At 41.7% G+C, this 27,529-nt stretch overlaps 1 long non-coding RNA gene across 7 annotated transcripts in view; it reads left to right on the forward strand.

Moving 5' to 3' along the window:
* Window positions 1-27,529, forward strand: part of LOC106723583 — a 115,067-nt gene that overhangs the window by 5,112 nt on the left and 82,426 nt on the right. For all 7 annotated transcript variants that reach the window (XR_001361832.1, XR_001361831.1, XR_001361830.1 and 4 more), the window contains exons 2-3: window positions 10,038-10,128; window positions 12,794-12,902. This is a non-coding gene — a long non-coding RNA (uncharacterized LOC106723583). The remainder of the gene's footprint in view (window positions 1-10,037; window positions 10,129-12,793; window positions 12,903-27,529) is intronic.

Below are 27,529 nucleotides of genomic sequence, written 5' to 3' on the forward strand. Positions count from 1 at the left end.
CATTGGTTATGCTAATATGCATGCATACAAGTCCTTTGGTTGCTCTCTAACCACCCCCCTCTCCTGCCATTTGTCTCTGGATCTATTCTTGTTCATCAAATTATGTTGATCATTATATCCCACATATGAATGAGATCATGTGATATTTATCTTTCTCCGACTGGCTTATTTCGCTTAACATAATGCTCTCCAGTTTTATCCATGCTGTTGCAAATGATAAAGTTCCTTCTTTTTTTATAGCATCGTAGTATTCCATTGTGTAGATGCACCACAGTTTTTAATCCCCTCACCTGCTGATGGGCACTTAGGTTGTTTCCAAATCTTAGCTATTGTAAATTGTGCTGCTATCAACATAGGGGTGCATATATCCTTTCTGATTGGTGTTTCTGGTTTCTTCGGATATAGTCCTAGAAGTGGGATTACTGGGTCAAATGGGAGTTGCATTTTTAACTTTTTGAGGAAACTCCATACTGTTCTACACAGTGGCTGCACCAGTCTGCATTCCCACCAGCAGTGCAGTTGGGTTCCTTTTTCTCCACATCCTCGCCAGCACTTGTCGTTTGTTGATTTGTTGATGATAGCCATTCTGACAGGTGTGAGATGGTATCTCATTGTTGTTTTGATTTGCATCTCTCAGATGATTAGTGACTTTGAGCATGTTTTCATATGTCTCTCAGCCTTCTGTATGTCCTCTTTCGAAAAGTGTCTATTTAGGGCCTTTACCCATTTTTTGATTGGGTTGTTTATCTTCCTTTTGTTAAGTTGTATGAGTTCTCTGTAAATTTTGGAGATCAAACCCTTATCTGAAATTTCATTGGCAAATATGTTCTCCCATGCAGTACCTTGTACTGTTTTAAATAACAGCCTTGATACAAAGGCACAATATTATAGATGACAATTGCAGGCAGGCCAGTAGAAGACATATTGGGTTCATTTAGGGGGCTATTCTGCTTCTCAGGAGCTCTTCCACCTCAGCCAACACTGATTTCTCTCATTTCTGAACTTCTTATACTCAGCTTAAAACAAGAACTACACAATTTGGAATTTAATTATATCCCCTTTCATTCTGTTAGTCCTACCTTCTCAACTGTATCAGAAATTGACTGAGAACTCGGTTCTGTGTAGAACCTGGTGCAGTGCACCGTTAAGTTATTTGTTGACCAAATTGAAAAGTGCAAAATTGATCTTGGAATTTTAGATTCATTTAAGGACTGAATTAATGAGGTTGTCATTACATTTTATCAGTTCCTACCCCTTTGCAGTTTCAGATGTTTAACCAGATATTCCTCCCTTCACTCACATCAGATAGCCTTTTGATGCTCTGCACTACTCAAAGCTCATGTTTGTTTTGCTAATCAAATCATTGTGGGAACATTTCCTTCTTGTAGCTGAGAGCAGCAGTTCTTGAAAGATTTTCCTTTTGAGAAAGCTTCCAGCAAGCCTTTCCTCTTTGACTTTTGTTTATTTCCTAGAAATGTCCATGCTGGGACAAAATTACTTTATCCAGACACCAGTGGTTGAAAAGACATTCTAATTATCTGTCCATGGTAAATCATAAGATTTGTTTGGAAACCCATTTGTTGAGCTTGTAAATGTTCAGAGGAAAGAGCGGTTTTCCAAGTACTGCTAAAATAAGGTTGGTGTTTGGAAATGCTGTAGGCTTGATTGCATTGACTTATTATAAGTTGAATCATTACTAACAACCTCTGGGAGGTGTTCAGTGATTGTCTGATTCAGCTTTACTGACTATACTGCCCACAGCAACTCTGGCAATGATTCCCCTGAAGGCACAAAAGGGCTGCCCAGCTGCAGAAATTCATGACGGCTGCATTTGCCTGCAGAGTCTGGAAAGATCTAAGGTCTTTGGAGACTAGAAATGTGTTTTTTCCTTGTTTTAACTGGCAGTATGAGCCTCTGGCATTTCAAAGTGCAAGTCATTAGTGTCCACCCGGGTGATGTTAATCTGTCTGTGTTTCAGTCTCAGGACATTTTCCAGTTGCTTCTGCCACAACAATCTCTGCCATGTCAGTGCCTCTAAGGCCCTTGTGAATTCAGGAAGCTCTGCATTGCCAGCAGGACTTCTCAAAACTGGTTGCCAACCAATCCTCAGTTCCATCTTTCAGCTATCTTTAAAGAAAGTCTCCAAGTTTGTTTAAAAGGTGGTGCTTCTGTTTGGCATTTTCAAATCTGGACTGAGAGCAACGTGTGTGTGTGTGTGTGTGTGTGTGTGTGTGTGTGTGTGTATGTGTGTAATTCTCAGTAGAAAGAGGCTTTTATTTTTAATTTAGGGCTTGAGTCATGCAGTCTGGGGGACTTAAGCTGGTGTGATCACATACAGAAGAAATGTGAGACTAGGGGAGGGAGAAAAGGGAGATGTGAGAATTGCCAGAAAACTACAAAAACAAGGCACTTGAATGGTTGGAAGGGACTCAGGAAAGCTAGGGGCTTCAGGTGATGCATGAAACAGGTGTGAAGGGTCCGAATCATCAGGACATCCTATCTTCCTTCATCTTCTTGGAATGACTAAGCTGAACCCCCTGCTGTCTGACCTATGGTTTGGTGGAGGGCCAAAGGGGGAGGGGAGACCAGACTTCCCACTGTGTTCATATGATATGGAGCCAAGCCATACCAAACAGCTAGTTGACAGTTGTTAAGAGCCTTGGCCTTTTATTTAATCATCAGAAAAACCGTAGCTTGTAGGTGCTGGTAAAATGCCAGATTAATTATTCAGAAACAAGTGCCTGGGATTGGACCAAGTGTTGTCTCATTAGCATGCAGTGTCCATGCTGGAGTCTGGTTAGAAAGCCACAAAGACTGCAGGAGGGTTTGGTGGGAGGGAACCAGGGGAAAAATAAAATTAACTTTCCCCATGTTGTGCTGTGAAATCTCATACTAATAGAATGCCAGTGATGTGCCCAGGTCCAAGCCCTGTTCTGGAATATGCAAGACAGTTATTCTGTCAGCTTCCTGCATCTGGGCCCATAAACTTGGCCTTCTTTCCTCTTGTGTCTAAGGCCAATCTTCCCACTTCTTTCAGATCTCATCTCCCTTTATCTGTTTTTAAGGACTTCACTCCTGAAATTCTCTCTTCTTTCTCCTGCACCCTCAAGTTCCCCTCTCTTCTAAATGATTCCCAACACTATGCATTTCATCTTAAAAAACAAACAAAAAACCCTCTAGGTTCTACTTCTCCCTCCAGAACACTCCCCCCCCCCCTTTTCCTGTACAATAAAATTCCTGAAAAGAATTGTCTATACTGGTTTTTTCCTCTGCTTCATCAGTTTTTGTTCACTTTTGAACTTACTCAAATCAAACTTTTGTCCCCACCATTCCATTTACCAATACCTTTATGTTGCCAAATCCAGAGGTGAATATTCCTCCTAAGTCTATTTTACTGGATTTTCTCCTTTTTCCAACCTTTAAACATTGCAGTCCTTGGGTTTCTTCTCTATCTGCTTTGGCAAACTCCTCTACTCTCAAGGTTTTTTTATACACCATTTCTATAATGATGACACCCAGATTCCTACCTCACTTCTGCTCTGAGGTCCCATCTCCAGTTCCCACTTGGATGTTTAATAGCTAGCTCTGATCCAAACTGCTTCTCTCACAGTCTTCCTTCTCAGTAATGACTCTTCTATTCTCTGAATTCCTCAGAGCAAGAACCCAAAGATCATATTTATTCCTCCTTTCTCTCTCACATGATGCATCCAGTCCATCAGCAAGCCCTGTCAACTCCACCATCAAGACATATTGCACTTCACACTTCTTGCCACCTGCATCATTACCTCCTACCATGGTCAGCTCTCATCTGGACGACTAGAATGGCCTCCCAACTGCTCATGTACAGTCTGTTTTCCACACAGCAACCAAAGTCATATTTTTAACACATAAATCTAATCATTTTATTCCCCTAGTCAAAACTCTTACACCTTTTCCATCACACTCAGAACAAAAATTCAAAGTCCTTACTGTGTTTGCATGAGATCCTATGTGATGAAGCCCCTGCTTATTTCTTTAGCCTCACCCACTTGCTCCCCCTTAGTACCTCTTTCCACACATAGTGGCCATCCTGTGGTGTCTCTAACACCTAAAGTTTGTCTCTCAGATGTCATAGTCCCAGGTTTCACTTATAATAACAGCATATCATTTATTGAGCTGCTACTGCAGGCAAGTCAATACATTAGGCATTTTACATATATGTTTTATCCTAACCATGACTCCCTCAATATAGATCTTACTATCTCCTTTTTACAAATAAAGAAACTGGGGATCAGAGAGGTTAGGTAATCTGCCCAACGTAGCAAAGCTGGATAGTAATAAAGCTTGGATTCACATTTAGGTATGTCTGGTATTAAAGTCTAAACTCTTTCCACTGCATTATGCCACTTGTTTGTGACCAGAATAGGCCAGTGCAGACTTAATTCCCTTAATAAAATGTTACTTTTTATGGAGAGAGAGACAGAGAGAGAGAGAGAGAAGGAAGAAAGCATTGGTGTCCGAGTGCTCCTTATAAAGCTGGCTTAAAGGTTTTGAAAGAGATTGCTAAGAAAATTGATCCTGTTAGTAAACTTCTTGAATCTCCAGAAGAGAAGTGTGCATATGTGTGTGTGTGGGGGGGGGTAGGGGGGGAAATACAGTTGTGGGAAGGTTGGGTACAACATCCTTTCACCTGAGTGATGGAGCCTATAGGGCTGGGAAGCAAGCCCTGGGGAATGGCTGCAGTGAAGGCTCTCTTTTGTCTCCAAATGCTAATAGTTCTGGATTCAAACTCTTTTCTCTTCTTTGACTGGACCCAGAGATAATAAAACAAAAAACTTACAGCATATAATTTGGCATTTACTCATATAGTAGGCTCACAAAATTTTGTTCTCCCTGACAAGGCTTGGATAATTCTATCAAAATAAATCTCTAAAGGAAAAAAAAAAAGCTTTCTTTTAAAGTCTGTGGGAAGTCTTTTCAAGAACAAAAATAACACTTAAAACTGATGTTCTATGTACCTTCTTTTTCTTCTCTTTTTTTAGAAGAAATTCTGCCCTTTCTGATAATAGAAAATAAAAAATGTCAGGAGGAAAAATGTCAAAATTTGGCATGCTGCAGAGAGTGGAAATTTCTCCAACACTGCTTTGAATTTTAAAGAGTTTGGGACACAGGTTGTTCAGGAATCAGATTTCCACATCCAAATATGTTCTTTGTCAGAGTATTTGTACTCATTCATCAGACCTTAACTGAGAACATGACTGTATTAGTTAGGGTTTTCCAGAGAATCAGAACCAATAGGATATATAGACAGACAGACAGATGAGGAGATTTATTATAGGAATTGGTTCGTGGGGCTGTGGAGGCCAAGAAGTCCAACAAACTGCTGTCTGCAAGATGGAGAACCAGGAAAACTGATGGTGTAATTTAGTCCAAATCTGAAGAATTGAGAACTGTAGGATCCAACCTACTAGTAATTCAAGTCCAAAGACCCAAGAATGGGGATGGGGGTGGGAGGTTAATAGTGTAAGTCCTGGTCTGAATCCAAAGGCTTGAGGCCCAGGAGCTCCCTGATGTCCAAAGGCAGGAGAAGATGGATGTGCCAGCTCAAGTAGAGAGGAAATTCAGCCTTCCTCCACCTTTTTGTTCTGTTCAAATCCTCAGTAGATTGGATGATGCCCATATTAGTGAGCTTGATCTTCTTTACTTAATTTACCTATTCAAATGTTAGATCTCTTCAGGAAACATCTTCACAGATACACCCAGAAATAATGTTTTACCAGCTATCTGGACATCCCTTAGTCTATTCAAGTTGACACATAAAATTAACCATCAGGATAACCATTTCAAGAGCCAATGTCTCCAAATGGTCTCTCTTATGTTTGCTCTCAGATTTTGTGGACACTTCTCTGCCCAGAATGTGCTTGATCAGATATGGCCTGTTTTTTGCAGATGGATCACATAGCAAGGTTGAGTAGACAGGCTAAATTTTGTATGCATTTCAGTAAAACCACATTTACTATGTGTTCAACATTGTGCTATATGAAATGAAGGCTACAGCAGGGAAGAGAAGAGAGCAAGAACTTATTGAGAGCCTATTGTGTGCCAAGTAATGTATACTGCACATATAATTTCATACTATATAGGTTAACACGTTAAGCACCATGTCAGTCACCGGTGACTGACACTATACTTTCCGTCTGGACCGTTCAGTCACTGGTGCCGCCAGCATATCGGTAAAATCGGATATCGCGGGCTAAACGGAAAGGAAGACAAAACAGGCTTGGTGTTTAATGTGTTAATATAATTTTTTCTTAGGGAAGAAATGAGGCTCCAAAAAAGTTAAGTACCTTACTTAAGCTACAAAATGGAGGAGCTAGAATTGAAATCGAGAACTGTCTAATACTAAAACACATGCTCTTTACATTGTACAACATTGGCACAGAATTAAAATTGAGATTCCCTTTCAGATGTGCTGTGGTCTAAGGTGAAATGCCAAATAATAAATCCTGAAAAAATTTAGAGGAGAGGGAAAACTAAATTGGATTATCAAGGAAAGTTTCGTGGAGGAGGCAGAGTAGGAGCTGGGCCTTGGAATCTGGGTGGGATTTTTTATGAGCAGAAAGGAAAACCTAACAGGTGAGGGGGATTGCAGTCTGGAAACCAGAATGAGCTAAGAAATAAAGGGCAATGACAGTGGCATGTGAGGGTTGAAAAGGCAATTGCTCTCACTGCTGCTAAGAATGTGTGCTGGAAGTCAAATGAAGTATGGTAGCAATCATCTCAGGTAGAAACTGTAGTTTAACTCTAACCCTGCTGTTTGGTTTCTGTACTTATTTGCTTGCTAAAATAATAGGAAAGTTATTTTGACTTTCTGAATTATATCAATTATCCCATTCAATTGAATACCCTATTGATTGTAATGTGAATATCCCATTGGTTGTGGTCATACTGGTTATCGAAGCACATTCTTCTGTACCTGGGAAGGACAGCACAATTATCCCAAGGTCAGAGGGCTCCAGATAACATGTCCCTGTTGACTCAGTGGTCCCAAGACCCGAGGGCTCTAGATAATGTGTTTCTGTCAATTCAGTGATCCGGAGACCCAAAACTATAATTTAGATAACATGCTTAAGTAAAACTGCTTCTGCTTCTGTAAACTGCATTTCAGTTCACCAGTGTCTCAGAATTAAGAGAAACATCCATGCCTACTTAGCTCAGTGATGTCAGCACCATGGACAGCGATGCCATGGTAACATGCAGCATCTCCCAACAGAGGAGTTAAGACTTGATGTAGTATATTTGCCACACCAAACCAGTGGATTGAATCTTATGGTGAATTTCAAAGACTAATATTTCTACCATTTCTATCAAGATTCCCTTTCTTTGAACTCCCACTAGGAAGAGGAACGCCCCATATGCACGCTATTTAGAGACTTGGTGTACAGATGTGTGCATATGTTCTGCCGGAGGCTAATTCCACCATGTCATAAATGTAAGAAGTTTCATCAAAAGGTTGATGGAACCTTGAGGCTTCTATATTCAGCAGGGCTGAATACATGTTATTACCTACTGGAATAGCTTGAGGTCATTTCCCCACACCTAAAGATTTGCATATATTATTGCCTGTTGCCAGACAGCTGAGGGCATTTTAATCTACATGTTATTGCCTCCTGCTGGCCAAACACCTGAACAACCAGCCAAAGGCAGTTCCCCCAAAACTAACAATGCCTACTGTATACCAAACCTTAATGTATGTCTACCCTGCCTTAGGACAATTTGTGTTAATAAAGAGCGAGGGGTCCGGAGATTCAGAAGAACTTGGTTCCTATAGCTAAGCTTCCTCTGGATCCCCCATGGATTACAAATTTATGTTATATTTCTAGTCTACTTACTAATTTACACCGCAGCGCCTTCTCCAGATTCCTGAACCCTTCTAGATGCTGGGAAACACCTAACGACATTAATGTTCACATGCACACATACATGTACACAGAAAACAATGCTTTCAAAAAACTAAAACGAATTCTTTCTACAAATATTGAGGAATCTGGAAGAAGAAAATGGGAGTATCTTAAAGTGGAACTTTTGCCCTTCTGAATCAACTTTTTCTGAGTACTAAGACATGGAACTTGGTTGTCCATGATATTGAGCACCTTAAGACCAGCCAATTATCCCTAGTCTGAGGCCCCCTGCTTGCCCCTTCTGAGGCTAAAGGTACAAAAAGACAAAAAAACTGAAGAGGCTGGTTGGCCTAATTTTATGAGTGTATTTTGGATTATTTATTTATTTATTAATTTTCATCTGCATACTTCTCAATCAGGCTTAGCTTGATGTCGGGCCTAAATGGCATCTCAGGGGCCAGAGCTAGGGTAGAATAGTATTGTTTACTTAAGAAAAAAAGAAAAGGATGAAAAAAAAAAGAAAAAGAAAAGGATGGAAAGAAATGTGTAAAGTGATTTAGAACCTATAAAAAGCATCTGCAGTACATCTCCTAGCCAAAATTTTTCCTTCTTCAATCTTGTTTGTTCCAATAGGAAGTCAAAGAAGAGTTGAACAGTTTCCACACAATAGACTTTTTGCATTGGAAGGGAGTTAATAGAACTTCTTTATCCTGAGCCAATTCCACTTCGCTTTTCTCTGAGGCCCACTTTAGTCTGTTTCTTTTCTTTGATACTTTATAGTTTTGTTAAGATTTTCTAGGTTGAAACCTAAGATAGAGATAGGGATCTGATTCATAGCAAGAGCATTGTAAATTTGGCTTTTTCTCACAATGACCTAGGCAATAGCATCACCAAGAGATTAAAGAGTTTAAAGTGACTTGGAAATTGCAGAGTGATAGGAGATCCCAGGGCAAATTAATTTTGTGGGTATTACCTATTCTCTTAACAGATTTTTCTTGGTCAAGACCCCAGGGGAGAAAGTGGGCAGTATTGCAATCCCAACAAAGACTTTAGCCAACCCCACAGGGAACTGTGGCAACAGGCCAGTCTTTCCAGCCCCATAATTGGACATCAGCTACCCCTATAAAGAAGTATATATGACCTTGAAGAGTGTGTTCAGTTTTCTTTACTCAAGGGTAACAGCGGAGGGCCAAATCTATCATCACTCCCAGCAGCTGGGGGAATAACCCCTTTCTTCCTGAAGCGGGTCTGGACCATTCATCACAGCATCCACTAAAACTCCCAAAAATTGTGGAGGCCTAGCCCGAGTTAAGACTTTAGCTCAAAAGTCCTCCTCCGTCCATTTGCAATGGATTACCAGTTCATATTTGCTCATCTCAGTTTATTTCAGAGCATAGTATATTTTCCACAGTAATTGAAATGCAAATAGGAGAGGTATCTAGAAGGATAAGTGATCTGACTGAAAAACGGGCATCAGGGGATATTATACCAGAGTGACCTCATTGTCATGGTTTGTTGGCTTAGAGTGGGGATGAAATCAGAACCACATGATGGGTCCACTTGAAGTCATTGAGAATGGCTGGTAAGTGGGTGCCATATTAGTTCTGGATCTTCTTCTATCCACTGTATGCCTCTCTTAGAAATATTGAGGAATCATTGAAGAGGAAAGTGAAGAACATGCCCTCACACTTGGACCAACTTCATTCTGCCAGCTGGTCCTCGGGGTCCCCCTAATTCTAACCCTGGGCCTCCAGTGCAAGTCGAGAGGTGAGAAGAAGAAAGCAAATATCTTTTTTTAAATGATGATAATATTCCCATTCTCTGCTCACCCTGGAGGCTTATTTTGAAAATCACAGTGATTTAACTTGTTAGCAGTTTAATTCACTTTTTTAAAAGATTAACCAGACCAATTATTCATCAGATTTCACCATCTTTGTCAGCTTCAATAAGGATCCTTTGTTACAATGATTAATGTGTTTTAATTGTAGCTTCTCTCAGAGCAATAATTCGATCGCACAGTATTTGACGAATCTATGGAAATCATGGAAATGCTTTGACAGCTGAGCTATTCTTGGGAAATGAAAGTAAAGGAATATATGTAACTAACAAAAAGTGTTTTATAGCATATGATTAATAGAGATTTTCCTTCTCTGACAGACCTTGCTCTATTGCAGTTCATGAAACTACTTGCCATGCATGTCAACTTGTCATCCAGAAACTCTCAGGAGGTAGAGATCACTTAACACAGGTGACTGGACTTTCTGGAGTTTGTGACCTCAAACATGCTAGTCATTGTAATAATTATGGCAAATATACCTAAGTCACAGGGAAAGTTAATCCAATTAGCCAGTGTCTATAAATAATCATCCAGTTAAGACACTGGATTCCGTATTGACCACTCTATTTCCTACCCAATGCTTCATCTTCACTCATTGAGTGGCTATTGTCCAAGTTAAGGAGTTTTACAACATCAAAAAGGTGTCTGTAGACCTGCCAGAGAGATGAATTGTATGTGGCCAATACTAATCTCTAACTTAAAATGTGTTTTAATGTTATTATTATGTTCAGAGAGGAAAGGAGAGGGAGAGAAAGATAGAAACATCAATGATAAGACAATAGCATTGATCGGTTGCCTCCTGCATGCCCCACACTGGGGATCGAGCCTCCAACCCAGGCAAGTGACCAGACCGGGAATCGAACCGTGGCCTCCTGGTTCAACCACTGAACCACGCCGGCCGAGCAATGTTATTATTTTTTAAAGCACAGTGGTTCTAAGCACTTTCAAGTCAGACAGGTCTGGAGTTGATTCTTGGCTCTATCAGCCAGGTGAGCTTGGGAAAAATTAGTAGTACTTAGCCTCCCTGAGCCTCAGTCTCCTCATCTCTAAAGTAGGTATAAACATACCACCTCATAGTAAGGATTAAAATGAGGTATCACATGTAAGACCTACCACAGTGCCTCCCGTGGTCGGCAAACCACGACTCGCGAGCCACATGCGGCTCTTTGGCCCCTTGAGTGTGACTCTTCCACAAAATACCACATGCGGGCGCGCACGTACAGTGCAATTGAAACTTCGTGGCCCATGCGCAGAAGTCGGTATTTTGTGGAAGAGCCGGTATTTTGTGGAAGAGCCACACTCAAGGGGCAAAAGAGCCGCATGTGGCTCGCGAGCCGTCGTTTGCCGAGCCGCGAGCCGCGGTTTGCTGACCACTGGCCTAGACTATAGTAAACATGTAATAAATTATTTCTGAAAAAGCTATAGGCCTTTATAGTTTAAGAAAATCATATGTATGTAAGCATTTCTGTTTCTCACAGTAACTCTGATACAAGTAGGCAAGGTGTGCTGCTGTTATGGTTGTTTTTCACAGAAAACTAAGCACAGAGCGTTGTGGTAATCTTGGTAAACATGTCATATATGTTCATCAACTAACTATTTAATCAAGCACAAAGGGTGCTTTAAAACTCACAGATGCTTATTCCCATTCCATTGGTTTTTTTTATTGTGTGTTTTTACTGCAACCTTACAGGCACCAAGGGCTCTGAATGAGTACAGTAGTTGAGAATAGAATAACTAATTCATTATTTGTTGACAAACATTAGCCCCACTGTTGGAATAAATACATCATTAATAGCTAAGAGCCAGGCATTACCTGATTTAATTCATAGAGCAAGCCTAGGAGGTAAATATCACTATTACTGTCCTTTCAATAGCTGAGGACACTGTGGCTTAGAGATATTAAATAGCTTGTTTGGGAAATTGAAACCCTGGACTGTCCAAATCCAGTGTCTGTGTTTTAACAGTACATATTCTGTCTCCTACCAATCCCACTTTACAAAATGTTGTTCTAAAAAGGGAGTGTTTTGAGACCTATGAGGCTGATAGGATAACCAATTACCATGCTTTAAATTAAGTCCTAGTGGTTCAGGTCCCATGACTCAAAAATTCCTTAACTTCTGAACCAGAGGTTAGGATGCTGTTGTTTTTTCACTTAGGGAACAGCATCAGCTATGAAAAAGGTTTATATGGTCAAATATTTGAAACTAAATTCTCCCTTGGATATTCATAATACACATTTAATATAGAAAATACTATATTTTAAAAAAGGTTAATTAAGTTAAACCTGATTTGTAAGCTTTTTGGACCACAGAACTCCCCCCTTTTTTTGGTTAAAATCAGTAAAAAAAAACTCTGGGAACCCATTTAGGTTCATTTAAATAATAACTGTGGCCAAATTTCTGAAGCACTTAGTATATCACAGACACTGACCTCAGAACTTCCCATGTATTAACCTATGTTATAATACTCCTATGAGAAAAGTGTTTTCAGAATAATCTTATGAGGTAAATGTTTTTCCTAAACAACTTTCCCCAAATCACAAACTAGTGAGTGGCAGAACCAGGACCTGAATTCAGGTGTCTCTATCCAAAACCCGTGCTCTCACAGCTGCCGTGTAAGAGCTGATTCAGCATGTCCTACTCAAAGAAGTATCAGATTATTTTCTAAATTAAATATGCAATAAGCATGCTATAGCAAATTTCCATTTTTATTAAATTCACCCCACCAAGGGGAAATAACTGGCAAAACCACCTCCCTAAGTCAGACACTCAACACAATCAGAGTTGTCTATCTGATATTAATAACTATATTTCCCCCTAGAATGCTGTTTAATTCTTAAAATATTTGATTCACTTATAGACATGTACTTATATTTTGTGTCAGACACAGAGGAAATAATCACTTCAATTTTCCTCCAGGACTAATGCACCAACATCAGATAGATAACAGTTCTCACTTAGAAAGTCGGTTGATCACCCATCTGAAAGAGGAAAGATGTTATTTATCCCAGTAAGGCAAAGGCACAGAATTTTTTCCCTCTTCACTGCTTTTCTCCCCCCTTACTTTCCTTTTTCAGTTTTAGGTGGAGCAGTGGCTTGTGGAGTGGCAAAGTTTGGGACTCACTCACTTAACTGAAGATACCCCAGCCTAGAAGAAGGACCAGTAGAAAAGGCAATGCCTCAAAGGTACAGAAAGCCCAAAGAAAGCTTCCAAGTACTGTTATTGCCTTCTTTTTCTTTTGATCCTTTCTCCCCATAGAGCAGCTGTTTTTTTAAAGCGTATTTGTCCAAGTTGTTACATTAACAAATTTGCACTGATTTCTTTATCTAAAGACCACCTTGTCGGTGGGTGGTGAACTTTTCCTTCATGCCAGGCCTGCTACACTGTCTAATGTCACAAGTGTCTGCTCACATTAGCTCCCGGAGACTAGAGAAGATTCCGCATGGGGCTTTTCCAGCAAGTTGATTTGACAGATTGAGTCCCCATGCTAGCTCATGGCACTTAGTTATCAGCCTTCCTCGGGGAGGAGAATTTAGAGTGCACCATATTCAGTTTCCAAATCAACTGCTGTCCCCCCAGGAAGCCATGTGTTGCATTATTAAAAGAAATGCCTTCAACCATAGCACCATATTTAAACATTCATCCCCATAAAAAAAAATGGGGAGTGGAGGGTACAACACAACAGTGCTCTACACCCTTCACTGTGTTAACTCTTTCTCCTCATATTTCAGCCCTCCCTCAATGAACAGTCCTATAATTTATTGGTGAGCATGAACACTTCTATTTTGTGAATTTTACCTTTATTTAAAAAGGGGTGCTTTTGCATTTACTTGGGATGGCTATTAAACATTCCCCTAAATTGTAATATCTTGGGGCTGAGACCAGAATCTTCTGAATCTCTTCGTTTTGCTGAGCTCTTATTACACAGTTAAATCCAAAAATCTAGCCATCAGAAATAGCAATGGCTTATCTGTTACCTACTGTCCCAGGAGTTCAAAGGAAATGCAAGAATTGGTTCTGAGTTGAAAATTAACATCCCAAACTCACACTTTAATAATTATAATTTTAGATATTTTTAATTTTAAAATGTATGTCTGGTTTACCTTTAGCTTTCCAAAGGAGAACTTGACAAGAATGCTGGAGAAAAAGAGGAATCCTTTTTAAAGCTTTATGTTGATATAAATATGAAAATGGATTAAACTCTGCTTCCAATTTCCAAACATGTGTACTTCAATGAATATTAAATGGTAGCCCCTCTCACCATCATGACTTATTTACTCACCAGAGTTTTATCAAAAAGGGCCTGGAATTGCCTATGGAGCGTGAAAGTCTCCTGTAATTGAGTTTAGAGTGGTACATCCACTAAACAGGCCATGGCCCCAGAGACACCCCCGAAACCCACCTGTCAGCTGGTGTTAGATCACAGCTCAAACAAGGCATGGTGTCTGCTCCTGCTAAACACTGCTGTGGCCCAAAACAAAAAGAGAAGTTGTTCCCCAGGGGATGAGGGAGGGCTGGGGGCAAATCATGGGGGTTGGGACGGCAGGCGAAAATCTCTCATCTAACAGCTGCCTGATGTCAGCTGGTATCATGATCTGAAACTCAGCTTGGGTGGGGAACTGGCTAGGGCCTCACTTGGTAAGGTGTCATTTCTTTATTCCACATCCATTCAGTAGTAGCGTAATGGAGTGGACAAGAAGCTTTTTCATCACGGTTGAGCCACGGAAATCAAAGCCCAGAGTTTCGGTGAGGATAAAGATACAACAGGCAGGAAGGTCCACATCTGAAAATGGAGGGGAGTGTCCAACTAAGACACGCTGGATCAGCCAGAGATGAGAGTAGGAACATTTTATGCTAAAGAACCATCATTCATCTAATAAACATTTATTAGTTGTTTACTAGTGCTGATTACTGTATCAGTTGCTGACTTTATATAGATAACACACAGTCCTTGCTCTGAAGGAACTTAAAATGATGTAGTTGGGGAAACACACAGATAAGTCAACTATTACCATACAGTGTGTCAAGGAGCAAAAATATGTGCTTAAAACAATAAGTTAAGACTTCTTGGAGAAAGTGACCTTTAAACTGTTTTTTTAATAGAATGAGTAGGATTTAGCCAGGCAAAGGAGAAGAGTAGGATGTGTGGGGGATGGTGGTATTAATAAGAATAGAGAGACACCATCAAAAGGGATGGTGTGGCACTCTTTTGGGCTCCCAGAGCTTGATGTGGCCGGTGCATGTGTGATGCGTTAGAGCAGGGGAGGGGAACATCCAGCCCACAGGCCCCATAAGGCCTGCAAAATCATTTGGTCTGGCCCTGCCAAAGCATTAGGGTGAGTTAATTATAGAGTGAGTTAATTAAACGTTTGACCGAATATAGCAGGCCATTTTTTAAGTTAAGATAATGTTGTATAGCCTGAGAATGATGTTCTAAATACCCAAATGGTCCTTGGGTTAGAGCCTGAGAAGAATGGGACTATATATATAGAGAGAGAAATCAAATGACCGAGGGCTTTATCAACTAAAATCAGTCTCAAATTTATCCTGAAAGCCATGGGGAACCAGGCAAGGATTTTATTCTTTTTTTTTTTTAAATACATTTTATTGATTTTTTACAGAGAGGAAGGAGAGGGATAGAGAGTTAGAAACATCGATCAGCTGCCTCCCGCACGCCCCCCACTGGGGACGTGCCCGCAACCAAGGCACATGCCCTTGACCGGAATCGAACCCAGGACCCTTGAGTCCGCAGGCTGACACTCTATCCACTGAGCCAAACCGGTTCTGGCCCAGGGAAGGATTTTAAACGGAGGAGTGCTGTGGTCAGGTTTGCCTTTTAGAAAGACCAGTTTACCTGTTGTGCATGAATTAGAAGGGATGAGGCTGGAAACAGGAAGGCCAAGTGGAAGGCAATTAAAGGAGCTTTTAAGAGAGAGAGGGCAATGGCTCAAAGTAGGAAAGTCACATGGAGATGGAGAAGGGAGGACAGAATGAGAAATATAGAAAAGAATCAGCAAGACCTGGAAGGCAATCAAAAATGGAAAAAGAGGAAGGAATTCAGGATGGCTTCACGTCTTCTGGCTTGGGTGTAGGGTTGCTAGATTTAGCAAATAAAAATACATTTAATATTTGTTCTGAGCATTGTCTGTGTTCTGTATTTGTCTGATTGCTTTCTTGTGGAGTAAGGGAATGTGTTCCTCTACCCTCTGTCTTTCCTGTAAACTAGTAGTTATCTTTAGGGCCTTGCTTAGAGTCAATCAGTATGTTTAGGCACCAATATTTCATAGTGGCACTGTTACCATCGGGCATATACTGTCTGATTGTTTCACTTTTAATGATGCCAAGATTGATCAGTAGGTTTCAGTAGTGTCAACCCACAAAGTTCCCTGTGAATCTTTCATCTGATTATTTTAGTATCCATTGATGATTATTACCTACATCCATTATTTAATTTGGAGTATTAGTGATTTTTGAAAATTTCTATTTTTTTAATCCTCACCTGAAAATATGTTTATTGATTTGAGAGAGAAAAGAAGAAGGAGGAGGAGGAGGCGGAGGAGGAGGAGGAGGAGAGAAAACGTCAATGTGAGAGAGAAACATCAATTGATTGCCTCTCAAATGTACCCCAACTGAGGATCAATTGAGCAAACTAGGTATGTGCCCTGATCGAATCCATGACCTTTTGGTAATGGGACGATGCTCCAACTAAGTGAGCCATCTGGCCAGGGCTAAAAAAATTCTTTTATTCCTTCTCTATTTATTAGCTGGAACTCCTCCAGCTCCAGAATACTGTTGATCAAGGGAATATTATTGATTTGAGAAAAGAAGAAGGAGGAGGAGGAGGCGGAGGAGGAGGAGGAGGAGAGAAAACGTCAATGTGAGAGAGAAACATCAATTGATTGCCTCTCAAATGTACCCCAACTGAGGATCAATTGAGCAAACTAGGTATGTGCCCTGATCGAATCCATGACCTTTTGGTAATGGGACGATGCTCCAACTAAGTGAGCCATCTGGCCAGGGCTAAAAAAATTCTTTTATTCCTTCTCTATTTATTAGCTGGAACTCCTCCAGCTCCAGAATACTGTTGATCAAGGGAATAATGGAGTTGCCAAGCACTCAGGGCCAAGTGAGGGTTGGCCTGGCCTTGTTCCATATTTAAAAAGATTAGTTCAGACTTGTTCCAACTGAAGTGACCCTTTGTGCTCAGATAATATTGAAGTCAGCAAGTATCCTATGAGACGGGGGAGGAGAGAGGGCCAAGGGGTGTCTCCCTTTTGCTCCAAAATAAAGGAGTTCTTTTTTAGTTTTAGGAGAGGCCTTTTTCAGGGCACAACGAGCTCAGGGCTGCTGAGCACCTGAGGCCTGACCTCCAGGGACTGGCTTTGCTGGTGTGGGAAGGGCTCTCTTGAGCCTCTCCCACCTCAGTCAGGCTTGGTCTGAGGCTTTGGCTCTCCTGTTCCTCTCCAGGGAAGCAATGGCCATTTAACCCCGAACCCAAAGGACCAAATATCAGAGCCTCTGATGCTCTGACCTCCTGGCCCCTCCCTCTGAGTCCCACCCTGGTGGGAGCACTAGACTCCACACCTTCTTTGAGAAACAAGAATAGAGCTGATCTCCTGCCTGGTGTTTCTCCTAGATCTGAAGTCTCTGCAGAAAGCCTCATGACAAACAGTCTCCTAGACAGGGCCCAGTTTCTGGGTTTAATACGCAGCTCTGAGACTCCAGGATTGTGGAGACTGGGCTCCATCAGGCTGTATGGACAACTGCCTACTCAGCAGCAGAATAAATCGAACAGGCCATTCTCCCTTTCTTACAAAAGACAGGCCTGCATGGAAAAAGCAGCACTAATACTTATTTCTTGGAGGAGATGTATTTTAAATTCTTCTAAAAATGTACTTTAGTAGGATTCCATGGTAGACATTATTGTCTTTAAAATAATGAGACTTTTAATCCCCTCAAGGCACTAATTGAAAAAAAAAAATACTTTGTTTTTCATAATAGTCACCTGCCTTTAAGATGGTTACAAATCATAGAGGGAAATCTGTGTTATTTGTCTTCCCACCAGTAACCATTTAGCTTAAAATGACTTTTAGCTGTTTCTAGAAAATCAGATCCACTCTGAAAGCACAGTGGTTTTCCCTCACCAAGGGTGGCCGAAGAATTTGCCACAGGCTGAGCACAGCTGGCAGGGCAAGGGAAGCTGCTTGCCCCTGCACCTCTCCCGCTTAGACACTGGGTGGCAGACTTACCTTCCAGATGGAGGCATCTGGTGCCTTCAATCTAGGGAAGCGACTGGCACTGGCAGCCTTTCCTTTGCTTCTAGCTGCCACACACTCTCAAGCAGATCCCAGGGGCATCTGGTGGGCTCCCAGGGAGAGTGTAACTGAGCTTTGGTGGAGGGAGGGGGTAGCAAGGGGAAGAGGTGTCTGGTTTGGACCGCCTGCCTGCCTGCCTGCAGCTGCAGTGGCATCAGGCCAGCGCCTACTGGATCCCAAACTTCATGGTTTATGGCTACAGTGATTCCACTGTATGCCAGCCATGCCTCCTCTCCCTGCCTGCCCCAGGTGTGGGGCTTAGAAATGTCTCCAGCTTCCCTGGGCCATCTCAAGGTGCATGGTCTTTCAGATGTCCCAAACCTGGGGAGGTTATGCTTTATGCAAGCTTCCATCAGATAAAGGGTCTTGCCCTGAGTGTGGGGACGGCTAACTGCCAGCAAGGAAATGCACAAGCCTGTACTACCGTCTGGGGTTTCATTAACATTCAAGGAAGTGGGAAATAAATTCATGGAGACAGACCTCCTCCCATCCCACGCAGGGTTTAGATATCAGGATGCATAAGTCCTCTTTGGGGAGCAAGAACCTTCACTGGTTTACTTCTGGATCCCTGGTGCCTGGCACATGGTGAGGACTTAGAGAATGTTTGCTAAATAAATGATCAAATGAATTCATGCTGATTCATTAATTAACGTTAAAAACCATTTAGTTTAACCTCTTAATTCTAGAAATGGTCCTCACTGGAGGGGAATGTATGTTTTCTAGAATGCCTGCCTTCTTCTTTCTTCCTTCTTCCTCACCCCCAGTTGATTCCACCCCAGCATCTCAATTTGGGATATACCTGTACCTGTCTTACATCAGCTGAAATCTCCCACACTGCAATTTGACAGTTCTTTTTGTGTGCGACCTGAGTGCAAGTTGATGATTGGAGTGGGGACTAATATCATTGTGGGCTGAATTGTGTTCCTCCAAAATCCCTATGTTGAAGGCCTAACCCTCAAGTACCTCAGATTTGGAGACAGGGCCTTTACATAGGAATTAAGGTAAAATGAGGCTATTAGGGTGGGCCCTCATCCAATATGATGGTGTTCTCATAAGAAGAGGATACTTAGACATACAGACCCCAGAGTTCATGCAGAGAGAGGGCCATGTGAACAGACAGCAGAAAGGTGGCCATCTGTAAGCCAAGGAGAGAGGAAAGCAACTCTGTTGGCACATTGATCTTGGACTTCCAGTCACCAGAACTGTGAGAAAATACATTTCTGTTGTTTAAGCCATCCAATCTGTGGTATTTTGTTATGGTAGTTGTAGCAAACAAATACAAAATGATATGATACATGATTATATAACACACATGATATGACACATAATGTTTTGCCTCTTGTTGGCCTGTCCAGTGTCTAAAGGGCTATAACCTAACTGATGTGATGGTGGTTGAGGTTTCCACCCCTCCTCTGGCTCCTGGCTCTTGTTCAGTAGACTGTTGGGGATGAGAGCAAGACCTCCTAAGAAAGGACAGGTGTTCATGCCTTTAGTCACAGCATGGGCTGCCCTCCAAAGTCCTTTTTAGAAAAATAGGCTCAAATATGACAAAGAATAAGCTGATACAGCCCTCAGGAGAGAGGGCTCCCCAGCACCACAAAAGCCAAGCTCCCCAAAGAGGTCAGCACGGCTTAAGCGTCCCAAAGGTCGACACATCAAGATAAATCGGCTTGTCAGAGAGAGAAAGCAGCAAAAGAGGCTGCTTGTTGGAGATTAGATTAGACCAGAGAAGATTTCATAAAGGCAACACAACCTGGGGATTGAGGACATGGGAGGGGAAGAGGAGGGAAAGTGCTGGCTGAGGAAGTGTCAAAGAGAAGCTGAAACTCTGGAGCAAGAATCAGCTCAGTGAACACAGAAAAGGATTCAGTAGCAGTTAAGGCAGGGCCATTGTTGGGGAAGAAACTCCAAGTATTTGTACTCTACCATTCTCTAGTTCTACCCATGTAAGCTCCCCGAAGCAGGGCTGCTGCATATGGTTGTGTAGGTTGTCCATTGTACAACGGTAGGAGGCACCATTCACAACCATTGTGCAGCTCTAACTGGCAGCTCTCTGTGAAGCCAGAGACCACAGGGAACACAGAAGCCAACCCTAAATTGCCATTTCAAAAAGACTTGTTGCCTTAACTGGAGTGAGTAACCTTTTCACAAACATTGGCATCAGAGTGAGAGGATTCCAACCATACTAGTATAGCCAATGAAAGATGAGTGGTATTTCCTCCCAGGTAGTTCCCTACTGGAGATGACCTTCAAGAAAATTACAAAGCCAATGGTTCTTAAGGTCTCACACTAAGTTGGATATTTTTATTTATTTTTCCTTCACATTGCATAGAAGCAGCTTAACCAGTATAATACACTGACAGGCAGTGCTGCATATTTACATCCCAAAGTGTAAGTTATAGGCTTAATTTTAGCCTAATGTGATTTGAAATGGGAAACCATAGTTGCAAATAGCCCTGAAGGTAATTAAACCCCAGTGGGGGTTAGTAATAATGGAGACATGACAGACCCCCTTGCAATAGCTTACTCCACACAATAGGCTAGTGAAATTATGGACCTGACACACAATATATTTCATGAAAACTGAAAATGTATTTAACATCTCTGCAGTTGCTATGGCAGATATTTTTTTCCCCTATGGAGAAGAACATTACATTTCTAAATTATTAAGTTGCTGGGGAAAATTGTGATTTGCCGTTATTACTTACTGGGGAATATATGGCTCTTCTGAAAAACATCTCCCTTCCTTCATGGGTTTACAAGATAAATTTGGAAAGAAGAGTGCTATATTGGCCATGATGTTGAGCAGGAGAAAGGTTGATGTGGTCAGAGCCACAGGACTGGGCTTAAAATACAAAAGAATCATCCTGATTTTCAGAGAAACTTGGAAGGGAATTTCTTTAGTCATTGAGAGCTCAAGAGGGCACTTCATTTTGGTAAACCCTGAAGCAGTCCTTGTATCTGGGTGAGAAGAGAGAGTGTGGGAAAGTGTGTTTTGAGGATAGTATTTTTTTCCATAAAAAATCCTTTTTTTTATTCCACTATTCTACCCCATTGATCTGTTTTCCTTTATTGCAAAACTTCTCAAAAGTTGACTATTCTCTCTTGAAACAACGCCAATTTAGACTTTTACCTCCACTGTTTCATGAAACCAGACTTGACAAGGTCACCAAAGGCCTCCAAATAGCTAAATGTATTGGTCAGTTTTTAGTCCTCATCTTACTCGGCCTATTAGATATATTTGACAGTGGTTGATCATGCTTTTCTCCTTGAAATACTTTCAGGATGTCACCTCTTCTGGTGTCTTACTACTTGTCCTTCTCAGTCTTGACATCTCTACTTGGATGTCTAGTAGGTACCTTAAATATGTCCAAAACTAAACTCTTAATATCCACCATCCAAATGTGTTCTTCTGCATATCAGTAAATGCTTAGGCCAGCGATTTCCAACCTTTTTCATCAGAGGGCACATATAAACTAATTACCAAAGTTCTAGGCACACCAAAAAATGTATTATATTTTTTTGCTGCTCTGACAAAAAAAAAAAAAGTAGGTATGATTTTGATTCATTCATACCAGACAGCCGTTGTGTTAGCTGTTGTCATTTTTTCTTCATTTGACAATCTAAGGGAAAAGAGAACAGTGCCTCTGACTAAATAGTCAGGTATTTCATGTTTTTAAAAGTCTTTGCAGCACACCAGTGTGCTTGCTGCAGCACACCAGTTGAAAATCGCTGGCTTGAGCCAAAAATCTTGTGGCCATTTTTAACTTTGTTTTTATACCCCACAACCAGTCTTGGACAGTTCCCTTCAGATTTACCTTCAAATGTAACAGCATCTAATCTTTGCTCCCATACTTCTGCTATCTCCCTGGCTCAGATGATCTACTTCCCTGCCCTGGACATCCAAACTGTATTCTGCTTCTGTTCTCCCTCCCCACCTCACAAACTGTTCTCAACACACCAGCCTGAGTGAACTCATCAGTATTGAAGTCCGATCACAGGATCCAGACTGTGTTCTTCCTCTAATATTCTTCTGCCAAGAAGGGCATGGTCACTTCTAGGGAGGGGGACAAAGAAAGGTCTGGTAGAATTAGGACTTGAGTCAAGCTTGAATAACAAATGGGATTTGAATAAAGAAGGGAAGACAGACATTGCGCTCTGGGGAATACGTGGGCAAGGTCCCCAGAGGAGTGAGTCTCCTGATGCGTTCAGACCAATGAAGGGCCCAGTGCAGCAGACATCTGACATTCATGTTGGGGAGTGCCTAGAAAGATAGAATCGGGTCAGATGGTGGGAGGCCTTGAATGCCACACTCAGGAGTTTGGCCTTTATCCTGCATTTTCTAGTAGGCTTGGGCACAAGGGGAGTGGGAGCAACTATGAAATTCACTTAGCGTAGTTATCTCAGCTGCCTGCCAAGTAGTCTATTTAGTCCAATTCACAGGCAGAGCTTTGTTGAACATTGAGAAGTCACTTGCTCCGTGTGAATCCAATCACCACGGCAGGCACACCTCAAAGAGGGAACACACAGCCGCCTCTGAAAAGCCTGCCTCACACTCTGGCAACTCAATTCATGAATATGCTTTTCCAATGTCTGACGCTGCTGCTTAGCAAAGATATTATGGGACAAATCCTTGATTTGACCTTTTGTATCTCTATACATCCCACTGTGCTAAAAGCAATTATGTGCATCTTGTGTGTGGGCTGTTGGAATGGGGAGTCACTTAGCGACGGGTCCTTTTCACACTCCAACTGTCCTCTAGCTCATTCCTTTCCCCCTCACACAAGGGCCCCGCACAGCAGGCCTCCTCTGCTGCTTGGCAGAGTCTAAAATGGAATTAGGGGGAGGCAAGCAGGGATGTAAACAGGTGGAAACAGTTCCTGTCATGGCGATTAGCATTCCCCTTGGCCAGGCACAGCTATGGATGAAAAATGGGGTGACAGGGAGGAGAAAGCTGGCTGCGGGGCAGGAAGCAGAAGAGGGCTGAACTCATTGTCAAAGGCACAGCCAACTTTCTACAGAAACTTCCTACAAAACAAAGCAACCCCAGTGTCAAGGTGGGTGGTATGGTTTCTGTCTAGCAATAGATGATCTGTCAGCCGTCTTCTCTGCCTGTAGTAGATTTATGTGTGCTTATGTCTGAGTCAGGTGATTACACATGTGTGCAAGTTTTGATATCTGCATGTGTGAGGATATACAGTTGTGTCTGTGAGTGTCTGCATGTTGTATATATGTTCGAGTGCTTTATGAATGCCTGTATGTTATCGATGTGTATATATTTATAGGCATGGTTGCCAAGGAGAACACATGTTGGTGTCTGTCTATATGTGTCTCAGGATGTGTATATGGAGCATGCATGTATACATGATTGTATGCATGTCATTTCTGGATGTGGTATATTCCTCTCTCTGTGTACACATGCATGGGGGTACTCATTGGCATGTATGAGAAAAAGGCTAAATGAGAAAGTGCTCCTCTGTCCTTCTCTTTGATGGAGCAGCTCAGCATGACTGTGGAAGCCACTCCAGTCCTGGCCAGAGAGAGAAGCTTTGATATTGCTAAATAGCCCAAGGGTCTGGTTCTTTGGGAACTGATGCCGTTGATCCAGCTCCTCATTTTCCCTAAACTCCAGCCCTAAAAGAAGTTGACAGACTCAGAACTAGGGAAGATGTCCAGGAAGACCATGGAGGAAGAGAGTTAAAATGCTGGAGGCAAGACCCTGGAGGAATTGGGAGGAGAAAATCAAGGATCTTTTCTGAGTTTTTAGATATAAATAATTTACAGAGGAAAAGTGAGCTGGCCTCTAGGGCAGGAGGGAAATGCAGACAATGAAATAATGGTGAGTAAAGTGATCTGCTCCCAGCCCAGGTTCTTCGCTGATTGAGGTGAGACTAGACTGGAGAAAGAGGAAATTAAACTGGCAGGTGGGGGAGGGTTATCAGAGCTGACCTGGGCCATCTCTGCTGTCTGCAAGAGCTCTCACCTCCCAGTCTACAATCACCTGATGGGCCACCATTGACTCTGGAAACTAGAGCAAAAAGGAGAAAATTAGCAATGCCTGCCATCAGAACTATATGCTGTTATCCAAAAAACCCTCCCAAACAGCAAATTCTACTGCAATTGCCAGCTTCATGCCATTCCAACTTCCAATCAGCAGCATGTGACCAGGCATGATCTTATCACCTATTCCAGACCACCTTTGAGCCTCTCAAATTATTCTCAGGGTAGGGAGGAGTTGATGAAACCCCATGGTCAGGCTGTCTGCTTTTAAAATCATCCAAGAGACTCACTCAGACAAACCTTTTATGATTACATGTTGATTGCTCATTGTATGCAAATTAAGAATAGAAATAGAAAACAAACCAAAAGTTTTTCATGAGGATAGAATCTGGAATAATCAACATTTAACATTTTGACGTATGTTATCCCAGTTGTTTTTTCCTATTATGTAGCACAAGTTTTTTTCTGTGTATGGGCACAAGCAGGTTTACAGTTGTTCATATGGAAAATAATACAATAATTAATAAATAATAATACAAGAATAAACTTTCATGTACTCACAACTGTAAACCTACTTTTGCCCCACCATGTATATATGTACAAGCCATTTTATAACTTATTTTTTTTCACTTATAACATGTCTTAAATGTCTTTTCATGTCAATACAAATCTATACCATCATTTTAAATGGCTACTAAATATCTCATGGCATGGATATACCATCATTTATTTAACTAGTCTTTGTTTATTAGATAATTAGGTGTGGTTTTTCTTGAGTTCAGATTTTAAATTTGTGATAATGATAATTAATTTTTATTTTTAACGTTCTTTCATCGTTCCTTAGGTGGGGCTTGACCCTGGGGTTTTATCACTCCCTCTTCACCTTGAGAATAATCTGAGAGGGCCCAAAGGTGTCCTGGGATAAGTTATAAAATTATGCAGGTCCCATTCTGCTGGTTGAAAGCTGAAGTTGCAGGACATGGCCAGTTGCCATGAAATCTGTGGTGTTTGGAGGGCTTTCTGGAGTGATGTATGTTATCTGATTACAGGCACAACTAACTTTCTTGGGAAGTAGCCTTCCTACCCAGGTTCTAGACCAGTGATGGCAAACCTATGACACGCGTGTCAGAGGTGACACGCAAACTCACTTTTTTGGTTGATTTTTCTTTGTTAAATGGCATTTAAATATATAAAATAAATATCAAAAATATAAACCTTTGTTTTACTATGGTTGCAAATATCAAAAAATTTCTATATGTGACACGGCACCAGAGTTAAGTTAGGGTTTTTCAAAATGCTGACACGCCGAGCTCAAAAGGTTCGCCATCACTGTTCTAGACTCAATGACAGCATCATTGAGGACCCTACAGGGAACAACCACTCTCTTCCCTCAGCCTTCCGGACAGCAGAGAGGGACACAATCAGAGAGCAGAGGCTTCTGGCAGACTTGTTCACTGTCAGCAAAGAGTTGGTTGTAAAGGGGCTTTTCCTGTTCTGCATCACTCACTCTGGTTTTCATTCCTACCTGGATCTCCTAAGTTTATTTTGCCACTTCTGTTCCCAAATTAGAGTTCTTTACAATCAATTTTGTTTAATCAGCTTACTCATTCATTTATTCCATATTTATTTATTCCATATACATTTATTCCATATCCACCTACTATATGCCATTCATTATCCCTAGCATCTGAAGACATGAAGTTAAGTGTGGACGAAAGGGGCCACAATCTAACCTGACAAGCTCAGGGAAGGCCTGCATGGTGGCCTTGCAAACTCAGAGACCTAAAGTAACCACAAAGGATGGTCTGAAATTAAACTTTAACTAAAAGCAGTTATGGTGGGTAGTTACATCCTAGGCTGGTATCTTCACTGACAAGGTCAACCTTTACCTTAACTGAGCCTATCTCTTTTTTGCATCTATAATAACATACCCTTGAAATGTCTGGGTAACTTGTAACTTCCCTTTTTCTGGACCCCTTGAGGTACAACCTAATGTGCCTGGGCGCCAGGACAGATACCACAAATTCCTTCATTAACATATTAATTGTTCCTGCACCCATTTTACTTTTTATCCAATCCCAGGGGTATCCCTGCTTTGCTTTCTCCTGCCTCTCTAGTCTGTCACCAATGGATTTCATATAACCCGCCATTCTCCGGAGCATTATCTCAATTCATTGAGGTTCTGCTTCCTGGCATATGTCGACTGTTTGGCTCAAATAAACTCACAAAATTCTTTACAGGTTTCAATGGTTTTTTTACGTTAACATGAGTAAAACACAGTTCTTAGCCTTCGGGTACACTATTTTTTGGACATAACTTGGAGGCAAAGAGATAAAGCCAGAATCACAGTTCTCACTCTTCTAAAGCTGGGTGAATACCTCTTTTCTCCATAAATCCTCCCTGAGCAGGGGCACTTCCCTGTCTTGACTCCCATGGTTAAGCCATTACAGCCCTTACACAGAACTGTGCCCACTTGAGACTGAGAGCCTCACAAGGCCAGGGACTGGATGCTCCTTACCTTCATGTGCCCAATACCTGACCCAGTGTCAGACACACAGCACTAAAAACGCTTAAAGAGTATTGCATAGAAGGGGTCAATGGGGGAAATACGGGGACGTATGTAATACTTTCAACAATAAAGATTTAATTTAAAAAATAATAAAATAAAAGTAAGTGTATTGCATAGGAGAACAATGTGGTAACCACCACCAGCCAGCCTTAGTCCCCCGCACTGGGTCATCATGCCAGTCAGCTGCACTAATGACCAGTCTTCACTCCTCTTGAAGACCTCAGCTAAGACTGTGGGCTCTGAAGTCAGTGTGTGGGTTCAAATCCCTTCTCCTCCACTTACCAGTGTGATCCTGGATTAGTCACCTAATAGATCTGTGCCTCAGTGTCCTCATTTGCGCAGTGCGACTTCTCCAGTCACTTTCTGCGATGGAGGGCCAAAGCCTAGACACTAGAGACTCCCTCCCATCCCTGTTACCCATTGGCCAGAAGCTACCATAACATAAGTAAAGCATAGGATCTGCCTGGAACTGAAGCAAGTAGGAGCTTCTGCCAAGTGCCCCTAGAGCTGCCAAAAGCAGACGTTCTCATTACCCTAAGAACAGGCCCCCAAATTGACAACTGAGTGCTACCATCTGTGTTTCAAAGGACAAGAGGAAAATGCTCTGATAAATCAGTTGGAAAGGGGCTGAATGGGAATGTATATGCACCAGCATGTGGGTGTGGCTAACAGTGTTGAGTAAAAGGAGCAGAGAAAGAGGAGGTCACATCAAGTTTCATTAAGCTTTGTTGACATGGAGGTAGTGAGAAGTTAATATTGGTTTCTAGTGGAAAGTTTTATTGTGGATCAAAATCCAAAGTGCAAAAGGTTGTTTGATGTTTTCCTTTACAGGGCAGCTCATTGATGTGTAGGCTTAGCTATAATTTTGTTTTGCCTCCTGAGGCAAAGATTATAACAAGTACATTTGAAAGCAGAAACATGTTCTTCC

Source organism: Myotis brandtii, unplaced genomic scaffold, assembly GCF_000412655.1.
Source record: "Myotis brandtii unplaced genomic scaffold, ASM41265v1 scaffold191, whole genome shotgun sequence".
Taxonomy (NCBI): domain Eukaryota; kingdom Metazoa; phylum Chordata; class Mammalia; order Chiroptera; family Vespertilionidae; genus Myotis; species Myotis brandtii.